This window comes from Mirounga angustirostris, unplaced genomic scaffold, assembly GCF_029215605.1.
Source record: "Mirounga angustirostris isolate CCGP_5_RB_7025 unplaced genomic scaffold, mMirAng1.0.hap1 SCAF_7, whole genome shotgun sequence".
NCBI classification, from domain to species: Eukaryota; Metazoa; Chordata; class Mammalia; order Carnivora; family Phocidae; genus Mirounga; species Mirounga angustirostris.
The window spans coordinates 36143472-36163023 of NW_026991715.1; the positions used below are offsets into that span (position 1 = coordinate 36143472).

Here is a 19552-nt window from a genome sequence, read left to right on the forward strand (position 1 = left end):
CTGTGGCCTCTTCTTTATTTGTTATTATTAATTAATCTTTATTTTTGTAGCCTCCTCTTTAAAATGAGGAGTAACCACTTTCCAGCCTACCTTTAGGCATCGTTGGGAGAGTCCCACGAGATGTTACCTGTGAGGGTACTCGGAAGTCAGCAAACCACAGTGAGGCCCGAGGTCTCCTTTGTGATCTCAGAGAAGGGACCAGAATACGGACACGAAGGCTCAAATGCTTTTAGTTTCAGTCTGTACTTACTGTTTGTGAGTAGGGAAAGGTAGTTTGATGTTGGAAAACCCAAGCTGTGCTTATGGGAGAAGAAAAGGAAAAAAAAAAACTTTTCAGTAAGAATGAGAGAAGTGGGGAAAAGCGTTCATTTCCCTGTGGTGACTGATGTGTTACTTAGTGATAACAGAAACTCTCAGATCGGTGAATGTGTTCATAGAGCCAGTCTCTCACCTGAGTGCCGGAACAGCCTGTGAGACAGAGGAGTCCCCGTTGGAGAGAGGCAGAGAAGGCAGAGTGGGGTGCGCTGCTACTCGGCAGCATCTGAGCCTAGAGGCTCCCTCCCACACTTCCTGTCTCAGGAGCCGTCTTAACCATTTTATCTGGGACTGAGCAGGCTCAGAGCTCACCTCCTAGCAGCTGAGCCAGCTCCTCACCTGAGTGCTGACTTAGCCATGCAGCCAGGAGGGTAGAGAATCCTATGAAAACATCCTGTGATGATGATTCTGGGAGTCACCTTCTCAGCATCTAGGATCTGGATTTGTCCTAGCCAGCATGAAATCAAAGCAAAGTGGTTAATAAGTCTTTGTGGGATGTTTCTCCTAACCTCTTCTGGATGAAGACCTCTTGAGTTTTGTCTTTGGCATTTACCTTTCAACAGAGTAGAATTCTCCAGCCCACCACGGGAAGTGCCTCTAGCCAACTCGGACAGGGTCTCCTTATCCCGTTCCCTCTCTTCAGCATTCCTTTTGAGCTGCCAAAAACAACTCCTCCTCCTCCTCACAGACCTGACAATGTCCAGAGGTCAGAACTTGCCTGCCATTAGCTGAGTTGAAATCCGTGTCTTCCTCTGGAGTCAGGTAGCCTCAGTGGCATTAGGAAGTGCCCTTGTCATGTGAGCCACACGCTTGACATCACTTCTTATGTGGGCAAATTTCTGGGAGAAAGTGTGCACATTCAACTAACCTCATATCTTTTAGGTCAGTTCTTTTTAGCTTCCATACCAGGATGAGCATCTTCTAACCTGCTCTCCAGATTCCACATTATATTGTCTTGGAGCTTGCCCCTTCTCTGCACTGAATATATTTAATTTAATCCACCCGTTAATTGTTGAGGGCCTCCCATGGCCACTGTAGGCTTAGCAAGATTAGAATAATGTTTTGTTTGTTTTAAAGATTTTATTTGTAAGTAATCCAAACACACATCATGGGGCTCGAACTCGCAACCCCCATATCAGGAGTCATGTGCTGCACTGACTGAGCCAGCCAGGCACTCCCAGATTAGAGTGTTTTGGTTAAAAGGTATGGGCTTTTTTTTTTTTTTTTTTCCAAATGGTATAAGAGAATATTTAATCATATAAGAATATGCTGTGAGGGGCGCCTGGGTGGCTCAGTCGTTAAGTGTCTGCCTTCGGCTCAGGTCATGATCCCAGGGTCTAGGATCAAGCCCTGCATCGGGTTCCCCGCTCCGCAGGCCTGCTTCTCCCTCTCCCACTCCCCCTGCTTGTGTTCCTGCTCTCGCTGTCTCTCTTTCTGTCAAGTAAATAAATAAAATCTTAAAAAAAAAAAAAAAAGAATATGCTGATGAATGTAGTGATCCGAAGGGGCATGTGCACCCCAATGTTTATAGCAGCAATGTCCACAATAGCCAAACTATGGAAAGAGCCTAGATGTCCATCAACAGATGAATGGATAAAGAAGATGTGGTATATATATACAATGGAATATTATGCAGCCATCAAAAAATTGAAATCTTGCCATTTGCAAATATGTGCATGGAACTAGAAGGTATTATGCTAAGCGAAATAAGTCATCAGAGAAAGACAATTATCATATGATCTCACTGATATGAGGAATTTGAGAAATAAGACAGAGGATCATAGGGGAAGGGAGGGAAAAATGAAACAAGACGAAACCAGAGAGGGAGACCATAAGAGACTTTTAATCTCAGGAAACAAACTGAGGGTTGCTGGAGTAGAGGGGGGTGGGGGGACAGGGTGGCTGGGTGATGGACATTGGGGAGGGTATGTGTTGTGGTGAGCACTGTGTATTGTGTAAGACTGATGAATCACAGACCTGTACCCCTCAAACAAATAATACATTATATGTTAATAAAAAAAAAGAATATGCTGATGATACATTGTTAAAGGAAAAAAGATGTAAAAAGAAGAGTATGATACTATTCTTTTTAAAAAATTTTTTATTATATAAGTATAGTTGACATACAATGTTACATTAGTTGCAGGTACACAATAGAGTTATTCAACAAGTCTGTACATTACATAATGCTTACCATAATACATATAGTTACCATTTGTCACCTACATCATTATTACAATGTTACTGACTGTATTCCCTCTGCTGTACTTTTCATCTCTGTGACTTATTTATTTTATAAATGGAAGTTTGTACTTCTTAATCCCCTTCACCTGTTTCACCCATCTCCCTCATCCCTCCCCTCTGGCAACCACCAGTTGCTTCTCTGTATTTCTAAGTCTGTTTCTGTTTTTTGTTTGTTTGTGTATTCATTTGTTGTGTTTTTTAGATTCCACATATAAGTGAAATCATCTGGTATTTGTTTTTCTCTGTCTGACTTATTTCCCTGGGCATCATACCTGTAGGTTCATCCATGTTGTCACAAATGACAAGATCTCATTCTTTTTTTTTTTTTTTAAAGATTTTATTTATTTATTTGAGAGAGAGAGAATGAGAGAGTACACATGAGAGGGGATAGGGTCAGAGGGCAAAGCAGACTCCCTGCCGAGCAGGGAGCCCGATGCGGGACTCAATCCAGGGACTCCAGGATCATGACCTGAGCGAAGGCAGTCGCTTAACCAACTGAGCCATACAGGCGCCCAGATCTCATTCCTTTTTTATGGCTGAATGATAATTCCACTGTGCATGTGCCCGTGCATGCACACTTGTGTATACACATATACATATATAAATACACATACACCATAACTTTTGTCTCTTGTTGGACTCCTGGGTGGTTTCCATATCTTGGCTACTGTAAATAATACTAAAATAAGCATAGGAGTACATACATCTTTTTGAATTACTATTTTCATTTTCTTTGGGTAGATACCCAGTAGTGGAATTACTGAATCGTATGACATTTTTAATTTTGGGGGGAACCTCCAAACTGTTTTCCACAGTGTTGCATCAGTTTGCATACCCACCAACAGTGCACAAGGGTTCCCTTTCCTCCACATCCTTACCAACACCTGTTACTTTTTGTCTTTTTGATACTAGCCGTTCTGACAGGTGCAAGGTGATAGCTCATTGTGGTTTTGATTTGCATTTCCCTGATGATGAGTGATGTTAAGCGTCTTTTCATTTATCTGTTGACCATTTGTATGTCTTCTTTGAAAAAGTGTCTATTCAGGTCCCCTGCCTATTTTTAAATCAGATTATTTGTTTTTTTGGTGCTGAGTTGAGGTTCTTTATATATTTTGGATACTAACTCTTTTTGGATATGTCATCTGCAAATACCTTCTTCCATTTGTTAGGTTGTCTTTTCATTTTGTTGATGGTTTGCTTCATTGTGCAACACCTTTTTATTTTGCTGTAGTCCCAATAGTTTATTTTTGCTTTTGTTTTCCTTGCCTGAGGAGACACATCCCTAAATATGTTGCTAAGGCTGATGTCAAAGAGATTAGTGCTTATGTTTTCTTTTAGGAGTTTCATCGTTTCAGGTCTCATGTATATGTTTATAATCCATTTTGAGTTTATTTTTGTGCATGATGGAAGAAGTTGGTCCACTTTCTTTTGTATGTAGCTGTCCAGTTTTTTTCCAACACCATTTATTAAAGAGATTATCTTTCCCCCATTGTATATTCTTGGAAAGTTACAGGCTTTTGGCTCAGACCTAGGCTTACATCCCAGCTCTACCACTTACTGGTTGAGTCATCGGAAGCAAGTTTCCTAATCTCACTTGCACCACCTGTAAAATGAGGATAAAAATACCCACTGTGATGGGGTTTGGGTGAAAAGTAAATGTAGTAATGTATATAAAGTGCTTAGTTCAGTGATTGTACATGATAAGTACTTAATAAAAGTGCAACTTAAAAAAATACATAATGCTTTATACATTTATTCATATGTTTCTGAACAAATATATATGGAGTTTCCTCTGTGTGCAGATCTCTTCCAGGCTCTGAGGATCAGTGAAAACAAAGTCCATGTCCTCACAAAGCTCAGAGTGTAGATGAGGGATGAATGGTAAGCAAATAAGTCCATAAATGGAGCATCAAATAGTGAAAAGTGCCTTGAAGAAAAATAAAGCAGAGGCAGGGGACAAAGCGGCGGAGGTGGGGTAAGATGGAGGTTTTATTTCTCAAACTCACCCCTTGATGGAGAGCCTTTGCCTTTGCTGTGCCCTCTGCCTGGAATATCCCCCATCCCAGTCTCCTGTCCCCCATCATCCTCAAGGATTGCTCTCATTTTGTTTAGGTGTCTGCCTCATATCAGCTCATCAGAGAGGCACACCTTATCTTAAAAATTATACACACACAAAACACGTAAAGAAATGCCATTCCTGCTTTTGAAGGTTACAGTCCTGTAAAATGGACAAGTACATGAATGACAGTGCTTCCAGGCCAAGACAGTTGCCTAGAGAGAGGTACAAATAAGTAACATTCAGTTCAGGGAGTCAGGAAAGGCTCTAATTAAAGAATGGTACGAGAGGTGTTGCTCAATATAAAAGGAGCATGAAATTGGAGCAACCGGAGTTCAAATCCCAGCTGTGCCCCTCACTCTCCTGGTGACCTTGGGTGTCACTAAGAATATGGAGCTAAGGTCACCTGCCCCAGGGGGTTCTTGTGTTCCATGAGAAACCAGCCCCCAGGGCCCTGGAGGTACAGGAGTTCAGCTCTCAGTGGTGCCCTCTTCCCACTAATCTGTAATTTAATGGTTGTGTTCGGTTTGGGTTCTCACCAATGTTCTTCTCACAGTGGGCTATTGTCATGTAATTGTCTGGGTGTCTGGCTCTGCCAGGACAAGGGGAGCTTCTTGAGGACCTGGACTGTTGTGTCCCCAGCCTAGCAGGTGGGTGGCACCATGCCTGTCGAGCAGGGGCATGATCAAAGATAATGAGGACAGGCATCAGACAGAGGCAGAACTGTTCTGCACAGGCACGAGCCCCAAGGGATGGTGTGTTCTCTTCTCCATCTCTACACCTCAGTACCCAAAAATTGTTTCTGACAGATGGGTGTTTAGCATGTTCTTGAAAGATATTCTCCGTCCCCTCTGGGGAAATGCACGGTGGGTTGAAGTACTTCATTCAAAACCGGCGAAATGACGCTGCCATGCCTCCCTCTTGCAACCCTGGTTCTATTTTAATGCCCCCAGTTTGTAGAAGGAATTACAGAATACTGATTTTTTCCAGTGGAAGGGCTGTAACCAGAATAGTATTTTTAAGATCAGAGAGAGCTTTTAAGACATGAGATTTTTATGTCGGTTAAATCTTAGTTCTTCTGGGGATGCCTAATGTCAAGTTAGTGACCTGAGCGGGCATATTTCTCCTGCATTTTTTAAAAGTGCTTTCTGTTTGTTTGTTTCTGCCTCATAGCAACTCCACCATAAAATAAATAAGACACAGAAGACAGACATTGAAATAATTATGCTTGGGAAATTTTATTAAAATGTGGTGAGGAAAGGAAGAGGGAAGGCCGTTGCCTGCTCGAGTGCTGGGGATTGCTCACTGATGCTACTAGGTGTCACCCCTCACCTCTGGCCCTGTTAACCCACAATTTAGGGTAAAAGTCACTGAATTGGATGGCAAGGGTGAGTTGTGGCAAACTATCCCTGCTCCTCAGAGCTCCCACTGTGGGAAATGGAACGTGGGCCACCAAGACCCAGCCCCAACTCTGGGGCCTCAGGCAGCCCTGTAGACACTGCAACCCCAAACCAGGAAGGGTGTTGTTGGTCACAGTGACAACCTTGATCTCAACAGTGGGCTGTCCTCGGAATCCATTGCCTTGGAATCTCTCTGACTCCCCAGGATAGGACATTTCCTCAGAAAAATACCACAAAATGCTTTCTCATTACCAAAATTGTTTTGGCAGACACCTCCTGGAAGGAAGCCTGAGGGCCTTGAGTAAGGGTAGCGCTAAGGCCTCCTGTAACGTCCGACACACAGAACCTTGTGCTCATTTGCTTCAGAGGTATCGGTGTTAGAGTCGGTCGACACCCCTGCGTGAGTCGAGTTACATTGACTGCCCTCTTCTTTATGTCAGGCACTTCTGTGATGAGTTAAGCATAGAGGAGAGGGCAAACGTTCCTCCAAACCAGGGTGCACAGCAGAGAGGGCCCAGAGGCTGTGGATGTCGCTGTGATCCTTCCCCTCTGTCCTTAGAGCTGGTGCCTCTGTCTTCCCCTAGGAGAATGATTATCAGTGTGTGCTGCTTTCTCTCTGCTGGTAGGAACTCTGCTTCCCAGGACTTAAAAACTGGCTCTGTCCTCTACCATTGCTGCTGGGGAGATAGGCCTCTCCACTCTTCCCACCCTATCCCATCCTTCATACCAAATGGAAAAGGATTGGCACCTTGGAGCATCTCGTTGAAGGGTTACTGAGTCCTCCCTTGTGCCAGGTCAATTAGTAGCTCTCAGATTTCTTTTTTTCTTTCTTTCTTTCTTTCTTTCTCTTTCTTTCTTTCTTTTTTTCTTTCTTTCTTTCTGGCAAAATAATAAATTTATTACATGTGGTTGGCAGATAGTTGTTGCTGATGTATTTTATTCTCTCAATGTTTGTGAAAAATTTCAAAATAAAAAATAGTTTTGTACACCACATGATTACAGTTCTTGAGGATCTCTAAACATTTTTTGAGCGAGTTGACTTTGAGCCACGAGACCTGGTCCCAGTCTTGAAGCTCCAGGAGGTTAAGTTTGTCACCCAGTTTGTCCCAGCTCTAAGGATGAGGTTCTGCTTCAGAGGTGAGAGGTCTTCCCTCAAGGGACCAATGAAGCCCCTGAAGCAGACACACGAGGAGACAAGGCCAGAGGGGACTGAGGCTGAATCAGAGGGCCTCAGTGGGGGAGGGCAAAGAGCCCTCTCCAGGACCAGCATTCCTCTGTGCTCACCTGTTGCCTCTCCACACCCCCAACAGGGGAAGGACTGCCCTTCAACAGCAGTAGGTAGATCTGATGGAAGAACTTTCTTGTAGTAGTTTCCAGAAGCTGAAGAAGGTGCCCAGAAGAACGCTTGAATGGACTCTGGAGTACCCAGGATGTCAGGGAAGTACATGTCCTTGGTTAATGAGAAGTCCTGGCCAATGATCCCAGGTGCTGGAAGGTCCCAGTTAGGTTGTTTGGTGAGGACAGCCCTTGAGTAAGACACACAGGCTGGCATGATCACCCTGCAGTTGATCACACGGGCTCCATAGCGACCAGCCCAGAGCTGCATGTCCTGGCCCCACTGTTCGAAAGACTCAAAGTGGCCGGCCCATCTTGATGGAGAACATGTGAGTGACCTGAAAGCAGACATCATTGTTCCACTGCTGGTCGGGATCAGGCCTAGCAGAGAATTTACTCAGGACCGTCTGGTTGACAAATCTCAATCTTGCCACCATCTAACAGTTCTGGCCACACACCCTGCTCCTCCAGGTCTAAGACCTGCTTCTTGCCACATCCGCTGAAGGAAGACACAAAGCAGCTCTGCAAGGGAGCTCTAGCCCCTCTTGACTTGTTCACTTCCACCACCCAGCCATCCCCAGCATGTTGCACCATCCATTTCTGGAGGCCTTCTTGGCCACAGGGGTTACACCTGAGGTTGCATCGATCCATCTGCGCTTTCTCACAGAAGTAGAGGCCGCTGTGGTTGAGCAGCAACAGAGCGCGGTGGTCCTGGGCCAGCATGAGTGGCCACGGGGCCTGGCTGTCCACCAGGGGGCATGCCAGCCCCCGCGTATCTGGCAGCAGTGCATGGGGGCACGTGGCTCAGCACCACCAGGAGCAGCTCAGGTGGCAGTTGGCTCAGGTCTAGCACCTTCTCAGGTTCCGGCTCTGGTTGGGGGTCCTGGGCTGGTGGTCCTGGGCTGGTGTGTCCCTGAACCCATGGTTCCCCCCTACTGCTACGCAGCCCCCTACCCCCCGCCAGCGCCAGGCTCGGTGATGACTTAGCTCTCAATTTTCTTTTTTTTTTTTTAAAGATTAATTTAATTTATTTATTTGAGAGAGAGAGAGAGAGAGAATGCACAAACAGGTCTGGGGGTGGGGAGGAGCAGAGGGAGAGGATCTCAAGCAGATTCCAGGCTGGGGTACCACAAGTCACCGCAGCTCTCAAGTTTTTGAACACACCCATCTGCTTCCAGATTTATCATCACCTCCAGTCCACTAGCCTTGGAGGCCTCTCATTTTTGCAGTGAATCCAGCCACCTATGTCTCACCCTTTTGTTCCCCTGCCCCCACTACCTCCTTTTGGGCTTGGTTCTGTTGTTCATCCCTCTGTGAGATTTCTCTGGCCTTCATCTCACTCCTGGCTTCTTTTTCGCTTTACAATGTCCAGGTGTCTCTGATCCTGCCAAGGGACCGTGCCTTGACCCCATGGCCTCTCTAGTTTCATCCGGCTTTACTCCTCCTTTCTCACCTGAGCAGCCCATGCACATCATGCTGTCTGCCTCTTCCCTCACTGTGCCACACAGCTAGGCTCCTGGGCCGCCCACGACTTACTTCCCCAATGTCCCATCTCCTTAGGATCCTTCTTCCCTGGATGTCCTGTTGAATGTGGCACAGGAGAGCCCTCCCTCCAACTTTAGCTCTCCTCTCTTAGCTCTTGAGACTTCGCGCTCACTCGCTCCGCTCCAGTTTCTTTGTTTTTCTCTCCAGCGTGAATTTCTCTTCCTCCACTTCTAAAACACTGATGGCTTCAGGATTACCTCCTTGACCTATTTCATTCCACTTTCTCTTTGGGTGACGGCATCCGCAGTGAGGTCTTTGACCACCATCTAAATACCAGTGACTACCAGATGTGTTTCTGCAGCTCAGGCCTCTTTCCCGGGTATTAGTTGGAAATGGCTTCAGGGCCAAGCAGGTAAAGGCAGAGAGATAGTGGGTGAGTGTGGCAGGCCAGAGAACCTCTTATTCTAGCTAAAGAGAATGGCTGCTACTGGCCTCCACTGACTATTGACAGGCAGCAATTTAGGTCCAGTGTTGCCAGATTTTCCAGAGAAACCAGAAATATATAATCCTATTTGGAATCTCTCAGTGATTAAATATTGGTTCAAAAATGTCTGTAGAGACCAAAGCCCATTTGAGAACCATGGCTGAGTATGGACCACCTGTGTGGGATAACGGTTTGAGTCCTAAATTCCGCTCCCTGCCCAGCACCTTTATTCTGAAGCCCACAGGCACTTCCAGTTGAATATGCCCCAAACCACCTTTTCCCCAAACCCTCCTCTGCTCTCCTCGTGGGTACCTTACCTCAGTTAATGGCACTTCCTTCCCCCCATTCATCCAAGCTGGAATTATAGAAGAGGGTGTCCTTTTCCCCCTTTCCTCCTCCTCCACCTTCAATCCACCATCAGATTGTACCAACATAACTTCCTAAATAAATCATGAATCTGTTCTCATCTCTCCATTCTTTGCCACCATTATCTTAGTTTAAGTTTCCAGCGTCTTTTGCCTGGACCAGTAGGCTCCCAAGTGTTTTAAGTGATGATTCATTGTAGTTCCTTCCCTCTGTGTATAAATTCTTATTCCGAGCCAAACATGTAATCTTGTTCCCTTGACAATGATTGGTTTTGAAATGGGCTTGTGATCCAATCTGGGCTAGTGGGATGTGAGGCAGTGTTTGCTGGGAAGCTTCTGGAAAAGTTTTCCTTGCTGAGAGAGACCAAAGAAGGAACGGCTCCCTTCTGTCTGTGGTCTTCACTGTGTCTGCACATCACTCTGGAAGCTGCTACGGCCATCCTGTAAAGATGAGGAAAGGCAGTCTGCAGGCAGACCCCACAGAGAATGGTAGAGTGCAGAGAGGATGGAACCTGGGTCCGTGGTTACATTTTTGAGCCACTGAATCAACCACATCTGCTGCCTGTCATTTCAGAGCTTGCAGCTATGTTGGATAATAAGTTTCTTGATAAATTCAGCCAGTTAGACTCAGAGCTTTGTGTTTAAGGGAGCCAAAGGCATCCTGACTGGTATCCTTGTCTCCTGCCTTGAGGTCTGTGCTCCATCACTCCACATGACACCTGACTGCCAGGGTGGTCCCTCTAGATGCTAATCTGACCACATTGCCTCCTGCTCGTGGCTGCCGTCGCCCACAGGATAAAGTCCCAGGACCTTGGCAGAATATACGAAGGCCTCCATGACAGACCCCCTGCCTGTATAGCCAAATCGGCTCTCACTCTTTAACATAAACCTTATGCTCACTTTGGTCTGATCTGCTTGCAGTTCCCTGCATAAACGATGCTGTTCAACTCTTTCATTCATTTGATAAATATACACGAGTGTCACCTTTGGGCTAGGAGTGGTTTTGTGCATACCAGCTACCATCCCCAAATCCCATGCTCCAGCCATCAGCTCTCCCTTGGGTACCTCCCTTCTGTCATTATCTGACTAATGCACACTTCTCTTTTTCCAGTCCAGTCTTAGCTCTTGTAATAGCTTTATAAATGTAGCTAGCCCTTGAACAACCCAAGTGTGAGCTTCGCAGGTCCACTTACAAATGTGGATTTTTTCCTATAGACACAGAACAGTACTGTAAATGTATTTTCTCTTTCTTATGATTTTTGTAGCAACATTTTCTTTTTTCTTTTTCTTTTTAAAAAAGGTTTTATTTATTTATTTGAGAAAGAGTGAATGAGTGGGGGGAGGGAGAGTGGGAGAGAAATCCTCAAGCAGACTCCCCACTGAGCACGGAGCCCAACGCCGGGCTCGATCCTAGGACCCTGAAATCATGACCCAAGCCGAAACCAAGAGTTGGACACCTAACCAACTAAGCCACCCAGGCATCCTATTTTTATTTTATTTTATTTTATTTTATTTTATTTTTATTTTTATGTAGGCTTCATGCCCAGCATGGAGCCCATTGCAGGGCTCAAACTCATGACTGTAAGTGCAAGACCTGAGCTGAGATCAAGAGTCAGACACTTAACCAACTGAGCCACCCAGGTGCCTTACATTTTCTTTTCTTAATAACATTTCCACTTTGCTTAATTGTAGCAATACAGTATATGATACATATTAATATGCAAAATACGTGTTAATTGACTTTGTTTTTGGTAAGACTCTGGTCAACAATACGCTATTAGTTAAGTGTTTGGGGAGTCAAAATTTATACATGGATTTTTGAACGCACGGGGGTCCGTGTCTCTGACCCTTGCATTGTTCAAGGATCAATTGTGTGTGTGTGTGTGTGTGTGTGTGTAAGGCAGAGAGAATCTTTTTTTTTTTTTTAAAGATTTTATTTATTTTTCAACAGAGAGACAGTGAGAGAGGGAACACAAGCAGGGGGAGTGGCAGAGGGAGAAGCAGGCTTCCCACGGAGCAGGGAGCCTGATGGGCTAGAATCCAGGACCCTGGGATCATGACCTGAGCCGAAGGCAGACGCTTAACGACTGAGCCACCCAGGTGCCCAGGCAGAGAGAGAATCTTAAGCAGGATCCACACCCAGCACAGAACCCTCCGTGGAGCTTGATCTCACAAACTTGAGATCAAGACCTGCGCCAAAGTCAAGAGTTGGACGCTCCACCGACTGAACCACCCAGGCACCCCTGTATGCATATATTTTTAACAATTGTCTATCCAATATTCTATTTTGAAAATTTGAAAAAATGCAGTAAACTAAAAGATTGTACAAGAAATGTTCATATATACCCAGATTGACTAACATTTTGCATATTCTCTTCCCTCCATCCCCCTTTATATATATGTATGTATACACTTATATATATGTATATAAATGTATATACATGCGCTTGCACGCACACATACACACACACACACACACACACCCAGATCGGTACATCTCTTTCTGAACCATTTGAAAGTAACTTTCGGTATCATGACTCCTCACCTATGAGTAGTGCAGTGTGTATCTCCAAAGTACGGGACATTCTCTTACATAACCACAGTGCCATTATTACATCCGAGAATTTAGTAGTAATCTTACTTGATTTGTATTTTATATTCATATATCTGTAGTTATCCCAAATGATTGTGGCTTTTTTATCTATCTGGGATCTTCTGGGCTAAGCACTCGTCTCTTTCAGGAGGACCTCCTGTACTCCTTCAGCTTCCCAGTGCTCTGAGAAGGTTTTGTGCAGGTTGCCGTCATGGTATTAGCCACTCCACTCTGTTTCTGTGTGCCTCCCCCTCTTCACATCGAGTCCTGTGTCATGCTTCTCTTCTCAGTGCCCAGCTCAGTGTGTGGTGCATAGCAGGTGCTCAGCCTTCGTTGGTTGAATGGGTGATGGAGTCAGTGGCAGAATTCGAGACAAAGCCCATGATCTCATTGCTCTGTTTTCTTCCTTCCATATGTAACTGCTTTTTGCAGACAGTGATGTTAATAATGTAAGAACAGAGTCCCATCTGCCAAATGGCGAGAAGAGAGGTAATCTGGATAGAGAATGGTGAACAATGGGAAGAGCCAACAATTAATGGCATCCAAGGCCGTGCTCACAGAGAAGCGTGTCCCAGAGAACTGAAAGCATCAGTGGAGAAAAACATCAGCCTTCCATCAGTTGTTGCAAAGCCCCCATGGTATTTGCAAGCTTATCTTATACGGAAACCAGGATCCTTTCTAAGTGAAGTTTCCGCAAAATCCACATCTACCTGAATGAGTTTGTCAGCCGTCTAGGATTGGTCTGATTGTACTGGGGGAAACTGTCCCTTAGCTCTGATGCACCATCTCTTCCTGTAGTTCTAATTCTTGGAATTATGTCTGAGAAGTTTCCTGAGTATACAACAGCTGATACCATAATTAATATTTATTTCCAGGTACTCTAAATATGAACCCAAAGAGCATTTCCATTCTTCTGGTGACACTTCCTTAACTGAGAAGAATGTGGAGACCTGGCCAGGATGAGCCAGGTCCCTTAGAAGTCTGCTGGCTCTTTGTGGGAAGTGACCTCTTACCGTCTTCCTTGGAGGACTCCTTTTCTTTCCTCACTGGCCACAGTGTTTTTTTGCTTGCTTTCTTAAGACCCCAGGTTCTCTACAAGGGTTCTCTGATAAATTTTAAAAAATTCCTCAAAAACCATTAAGGCAAGCCAACATAATCTTCCCAGCTACCACAGGGACTGATCTGAAGGCACCATGGTCGAACTCCATCATTCTGCTGGACACAGCTCTGGGCACCTATGAAGGACCAGGCATTATAGATACAAAGATAAATTAGCAACTGCTCTCAAGGAGCTCATCACCTGCTGGCGTAGCAGACACACACAGAGTCTCCAAGTTTATGGAGAATTCTACAAGGGAGACCTCGGAGGAGGGAACACCAATGCAGCCTGGGGAGGGGGAGGCAAGGAAGGACTGGCGGGCATAGGATAGAGAGGAACTAGGTCTGTTGGGGGGAGGCCGAGGCACCGAATGAGTTATGGAGATTTCCATCATCATGATGAATGTGGGGACAAAGTCATCATTGACGATGCGCAGAGGATGCACCAGAGAGGGTCATTTTTGATCATGGAAGATGCCAGCACAAAAAGTTCCGTGACTGCCTCTGAGCTGACTTAGGAAGACTTTGCCTCTCAGCCTCTGGGTGATCTTTAACGTCACTCCCACTAAGGGTTAAAGGTAGAAGACCGACCTCCCCTCACCCCCACCCCAACCACCACCACCTCAAAAAAAAAAAGTCAGTGAAGGTAATTATACCACCATCTATTGAGCTGCTGAAGAATTTACCATTCAAGGAGATAGGACCCTGCCTCACCAGAGGCGTTGAGCAGTCCAACACTATCACATTACCCAGATTGTATAAAGAGTATGAATGATTTCCGCTCACAGACCTCTAATGGAGGTATCTCTTTACAAAGCCCCTACTTGAGGCCAGCTGAATGCCTCAGCAGTGCCTCCGAAACCCCGCAGCCCTAATCCCTTTAGCAACAAAGATCTGTTTCTTTGCTTAGCATGAAGTAGGCCTCAGAGGCCTGTGTGTGTCTTTGCCTGTAGACCAGAAGCCTCCTGTTTACAATTTCCCTATTCCTGTTTTTAATGTTGTTCTGAGAGCAGCCACAAAGGGCTAGTTTTGTCCAGCAGGAACAAGGGAGCTATTAGAGAGAGACAGAGGAAGGAAGGAAGGGCGATCGCAGGGAGGACTCCTCGAGGGATTAGCAGACACAGCTGTTCCCGAAGGGAGAGGAGCTTTAGGCTGTTTATGATTTCCGTCACATCTACATTTTTAATATTTTGTTTCCTTAATTTTTTTTTTTCCTGATCAGTTTCCTATCCACCGGCTAAAGCGAGCATCTTGCTGCCATATTGACAGACTTAAGGGCGTGTTTTGCTATATGTACTCGGGGTTTAGCTTTTCACTTCAGCGCTCTGCGACTCTGGGGGTGGTGGTCTCCAGCGCTCCAAGAGGTCACAGACCTCCGGACCACCCGGAGCCCGAGAAAACCAACGGAGGGGACTGCTTTCCCTTCTTGTCACACAGCGGCAAACCGTCTGTTTTTTAGGCCATATCTGATTCATTTAGATCCCATAGACCCCCGCCTGTCTGCACACTGTCTCAGACCCAGTTTTCAAATGCAACTGATGTTCGTCCTCATATCGAACTGTTGTGTTAGAAAGCGTATTACCTGCAGGTGGAGAATCTGTCATACTCCATATTGATAAAATGTCTTATTTTGTGACTCTAAGGAAACCATGCATGGTTTCATCCTGAAAACAAATGTTTGTGTCACCTTCTAGTTATTGCCATGAGTATGTTTCTAACAACAGTCTGTCCCTCTTTTATAGAATTATGTGTCTCTTTTATTTAAAAACATAGAATTAACCAACCAACACACATATCAAGTACTAGGCCATGCATATTTTTCTATCCAGTGAGAGTCTGTGTGTGTGTGTGTCTTTTTTTTTTTTTTTAACTCCTTTTCCCTCTCTTCTCTTAGCTTCCTCCCTGTTATAAATATTAGCAATTTGTATATCCTTCCACACCTAGCTCTGTGTTCAAATAATGATATGGAGCAAAATATTTTCATTCGGGTTTGGGAGAAATATTGTTTGTGATTACAGTGGGATTATATATTAGCTACTTGCCCACATCTTGCTCTCCTCACTTAACAATATGCAGAGGAAATTGCATTTAATATAATATTTTTAACCTAACATGGTCTGCAAGTTCACTCTGCCTAGGAAGGCTCTGGCTAAAGTTGCAGATGCCCATGTGTATGTCAATTTCAATTTTTTTAAAACCATTTTTGTTACATTTGACTTCTTCCTGGGGAGCTTTAGTCAGGAGACAAATGACTTTCTCAAATGTCCAGTCAGCCCACTGCCAACCCTTTGGGCTTTTGTTGCTTTTGGGGTACATTTCCGGACTTGAGCGTCTCTAAGATCTGGCTGACATACTACTACTGTTACAGAGATATTCCTCATGGTAGTCTCAAAAGTTAAGTGTATGCAGTTTCCTTTTGCAGGGGCCTGGGATGTGAGCTAATCTTTAAGTAAAGGAGAGAAGGGACAGTGATTAACATTCTCCCAACTCACTCAGGGACAGCTGTTCCAAACCCTTCCTTCCTGCTCAAAGGAGTAACTAGTTTTCAAGAGGAACTTAAAAATTTTTTTTAAAAAAGAAGAATATGGAGTTCTTCCAGGATTGCTTAATTTTTCTTTCTCTAAAGTAAAATAGTTCAAACTATGTGCCAATCCAAATGCACTTTCTCTATTCGACTTCTCTAGAAATGTGAACCATAAGATAAGATGCCGAGCCTCTGGTACATTGTTTTTCAGAACTGGCCAGGAAGAAGGCACAATTTCAGCTTTGACTTCCCCCATGCTTTTTAGAGAGGAATGCTAAGGATATTTTAGGGAATGTGAGCTTCCGCAAACCCCTGTCATCTTATGGCTTCTGTTGTGCAGGCTTCTTTTGGTAGGATTACAGATTTGAGGTGGTGATTATCGTTTTGGTGATAACATGCATTGTGGGGGGTCATTTTCTGATGAAAAAACATTTCTAAGGATGTCTTCCCATTCCAAGTACACATTTAAGGTCCTGTGAATTTTAATAAATGTTTTTATTTAAAAACATAAAATTACCCACCAATGTACACATATCCTTTGGGTTATGAGTGTTAAGAATTTATTAGCCTATGCCCAGAACATGCCCTTGGAAGAGGGACATGCCTTGGATGGAGGAAGAACTGTCTTCCTTCATCTAGGAATGTGGTTTCTTTGATGAAAGGTGGTGGAAGGAATGTCCACTGAGCCATGATGGCGGTGGGGATCTCTGTCTAGCCATCCAGAGAAAGAGAATCAACCCTGACAGGGTGGGTGACAGACATCACAGTGCAAGCATCTTACATTCATAGAGACTAAATGCATGAAAATACATTGAAGATAATGCATAGGACCCCTTTAAAACTATATAGTGTGTGTTAATTTGACTGACTCCATAGTTACATGTGTATTATAGTTGGATCACATCGTAGGTGAAAAACAAGGAAAGATGCATTTGTCCTTCTGACTCTTTTACTTTTGCCAGGATGCAATCTAGAAGAAGTATTAACCAAAAAGACAAAAAGGAAGCTTGGTAAAATGTTAATTTTTTTCAACATATGCTTTTTTTTTTTAAGTAAAGACTGCTTTTGGGGGGCAAATCATAAAAATGAAAGTAACACAGAATCAAGGAAAGGAAAAACAAAAGTGGCTTTGCCCAGATTACACTCCCTGGTAACTACTATTTATGTGAGCTGTTAAAATTAAGAGAATTTGGTTCAGTGCTCCTGTGGCCTGAATAAGGACTCTCTCTAAATGATGCCAACTCTGTTGAAAAATGAAAAAAGTAAATTTTTTTCAAGATTTTATTTATTTATTTGACAGAGAGAGAGAGCAGGAACACAAGCAGGGGAGTGGGAGAGGGAGAAGCAGGCCTCCTGCCGAGCAGGGAGCCCGATGCACAGCTCGATCCCAGGACCCTGGGATCATGACCTGAGCCGAAGGCAGACACTTAATGACTGAGCCACCCAGGCGCCCCTGAAAAAAATAATTTTGAAACCATTTTTTTTTCATGTATTTTTCCAGACAGCAGGAACAAAGAAGAGTATTGGAATGGGGAGGTGGGTCTGAGCTTCTGGGACCCCTGCTTTTTTAAAGCCATTCCTCTTTTATCTATTCTGTGTATTCCAATTCTGCCCAAGGCTGTATGTGTGTTTGCGGGTGTGAAGGTGGAAGAAAAGCATTCCGTTGCTGCCAAAAACTGTTGGAAAATAATAGTTTCATCTGGAGGACAGCAGTTTTAAAAATGCACTAGTTTTAATGCTGCATTGACTAGTAGAATTTTATTTGGGCCTTATGTGAGCAAAGTTGCAGTTAGGGCCATGAATAGATTATTGAAAAGGTGCATATCAGAATTGTACAGGTTTTGAATCTTTCAAGGGTTGGACGTGATTGGGAAATACTTTCTTGTGTTGAGAATCAAGAGAAAAAAACCAGCACCGAATGCCCTAACATCTGTCTATCTGTGGTACAAATCACCCAGAGCTATAAGAACCGTTTTCTGTAGGAAGAACCATAGTGGCCATTCACATAGAATGTTAACTTGGAGCCGTTGACAACTGCTACCCGACCATAGTCGTGGTCCAAGAAATTAACGTTTGTGGAGGGAAGGAATAAGAGATCTTCCTTCCTGTTATTGATCGTTCCCCTTTTCGCATTCTGATAAAACATTCTTTCCTTGGGTTTTAACCAGTGACATGGTGCAGAATTAGATCCACATGTGCTGATTTTTCCATTCTATTTATTTCCAGTTGTTTTTTCTTTTGAGTCTGAAGAAAAGGGAATTGAATGGCAATCTTGGATTGCACACATCAAATCTCTTAGAGAATCTTTTAAATAACAAATATCCTTGGTAACTACGAGTGCTGAGGTTACACTCAAATATTCGTTATAATCCTCATTTTCCTTTGCCTCTAACTTTCCAATAAGGTATCCTTTTGGACTGAAACTTCCCATGCTTAGTTTCAGCTCAAAGGTGAATTTATTTTGGAAAGTTCGTACTAATTTAATTCAGGGACTTGGAAGAGATGTGAGAGTAAAAATATACCTTCTACTCTACAAATAAATGTTAATACTTCGGTCATAGATAACTCCGGAGAAGCCAAGCAGTGGAACAATAAACAGGTCTCAGAAAATCTCTCTTAAAGTAAAGCAGGTTGAAGTGATTAACCACAGATTTCCTGCAGGCACTGAGCAGCTTGGAGCTCCTCTAAGCATTGTGGTCCATTCTGAAGGACAGTGGACACGAAAGGGAATTTTGGGGCCTGGATGGGTGGAAGATATGAGAGATTTAGTTTAGATCCAGGCAGACTCCTTTATGTTCTAGAGTCCTAAAACACACTGATTATTGTTGAAGGCTCTTCTTTGGCAAGAGGGGCCAGTTGAAATGTCACAGAAACAAAATTTTCCAAACCTGTAATGTGATGTTTGTGAATACAGGTCTAGCACCCCTACGATGTTGAGATGTAATGATCTAGAATGAGGTTTCTCTACCTCAGTACTGTCAACATTTTGGATGGATAAATTCTGTGTTGGGGCTGTGGGTGCCGCTGTGTGCATTGTGGGGTGTGTCGCAGTGTCCTGGGCCTCTACCCGCTAGATGCCAGGAGCAAGCTGCTCTTCCCCCACCCCTCTCCTCCTCCCGCTCCACCCCTCTCTGCCCAAGTCATAACAATTACAAATTTCTCCAGACATTGTCACTAATGTTCTTGGCGTAGGGACTAGCCCCCAGCTGAAAACAGTTGGTAGAACTTTTGAGTTTAGAACCATCTGAGCAAGGCATTTATACCAGAGGGGAGCCCATGCAGTAGGAAATCTGTCATTTCAAATGAAGTCTTCCTAAAAAGTAGAGTTGGCATTGCAAAGAAGTAGCCCTCCTGTTCAAAGCTACCCTCCCTGACTTGTGCCTATTATCCCCTGTCTCTTCTGCTGCTTTTGGGGACTAGATCAATACGTCTTAAATTTTTTTCCTCTGGAATAGTTGCTTTTCTAAAAGTTGATGAAGCTTTTCCCCGAACCTTCAAGGATTTCCATCTTAGAAGGAATTAGCTGCTATCATTCTTATACCTTTTTTTTTTTTTAAGTAATCTCTATGCCCAATATGGGGCTTGAACTCACCACCCTGAGATCAAGGATCACATATTCTACTGACTGAACCAGATAGGGCCCCCTATTATTA

At 44.1% G+C, this 19552-nt stretch overlaps 1 long non-coding RNA gene and 1 pseudogene across 1 annotated transcript in view; one reads left to right on the forward strand and one right to left on the reverse strand.

The window, feature by feature from the left end:
* Nucleotides 1–19552, forward strand: part of LOC123857496 (uncharacterized) — a 169929-nt gene that overhangs the window by 95088 nt on the left and 55289 nt on the right. The window lies entirely within an intron of this gene.
* Nucleotides 1–19552, reverse strand: part of LOC123854319 (F-box only protein 27-like) — a 34619-nt pseudogene that overhangs the window by 9134 nt on the left and 5933 nt on the right.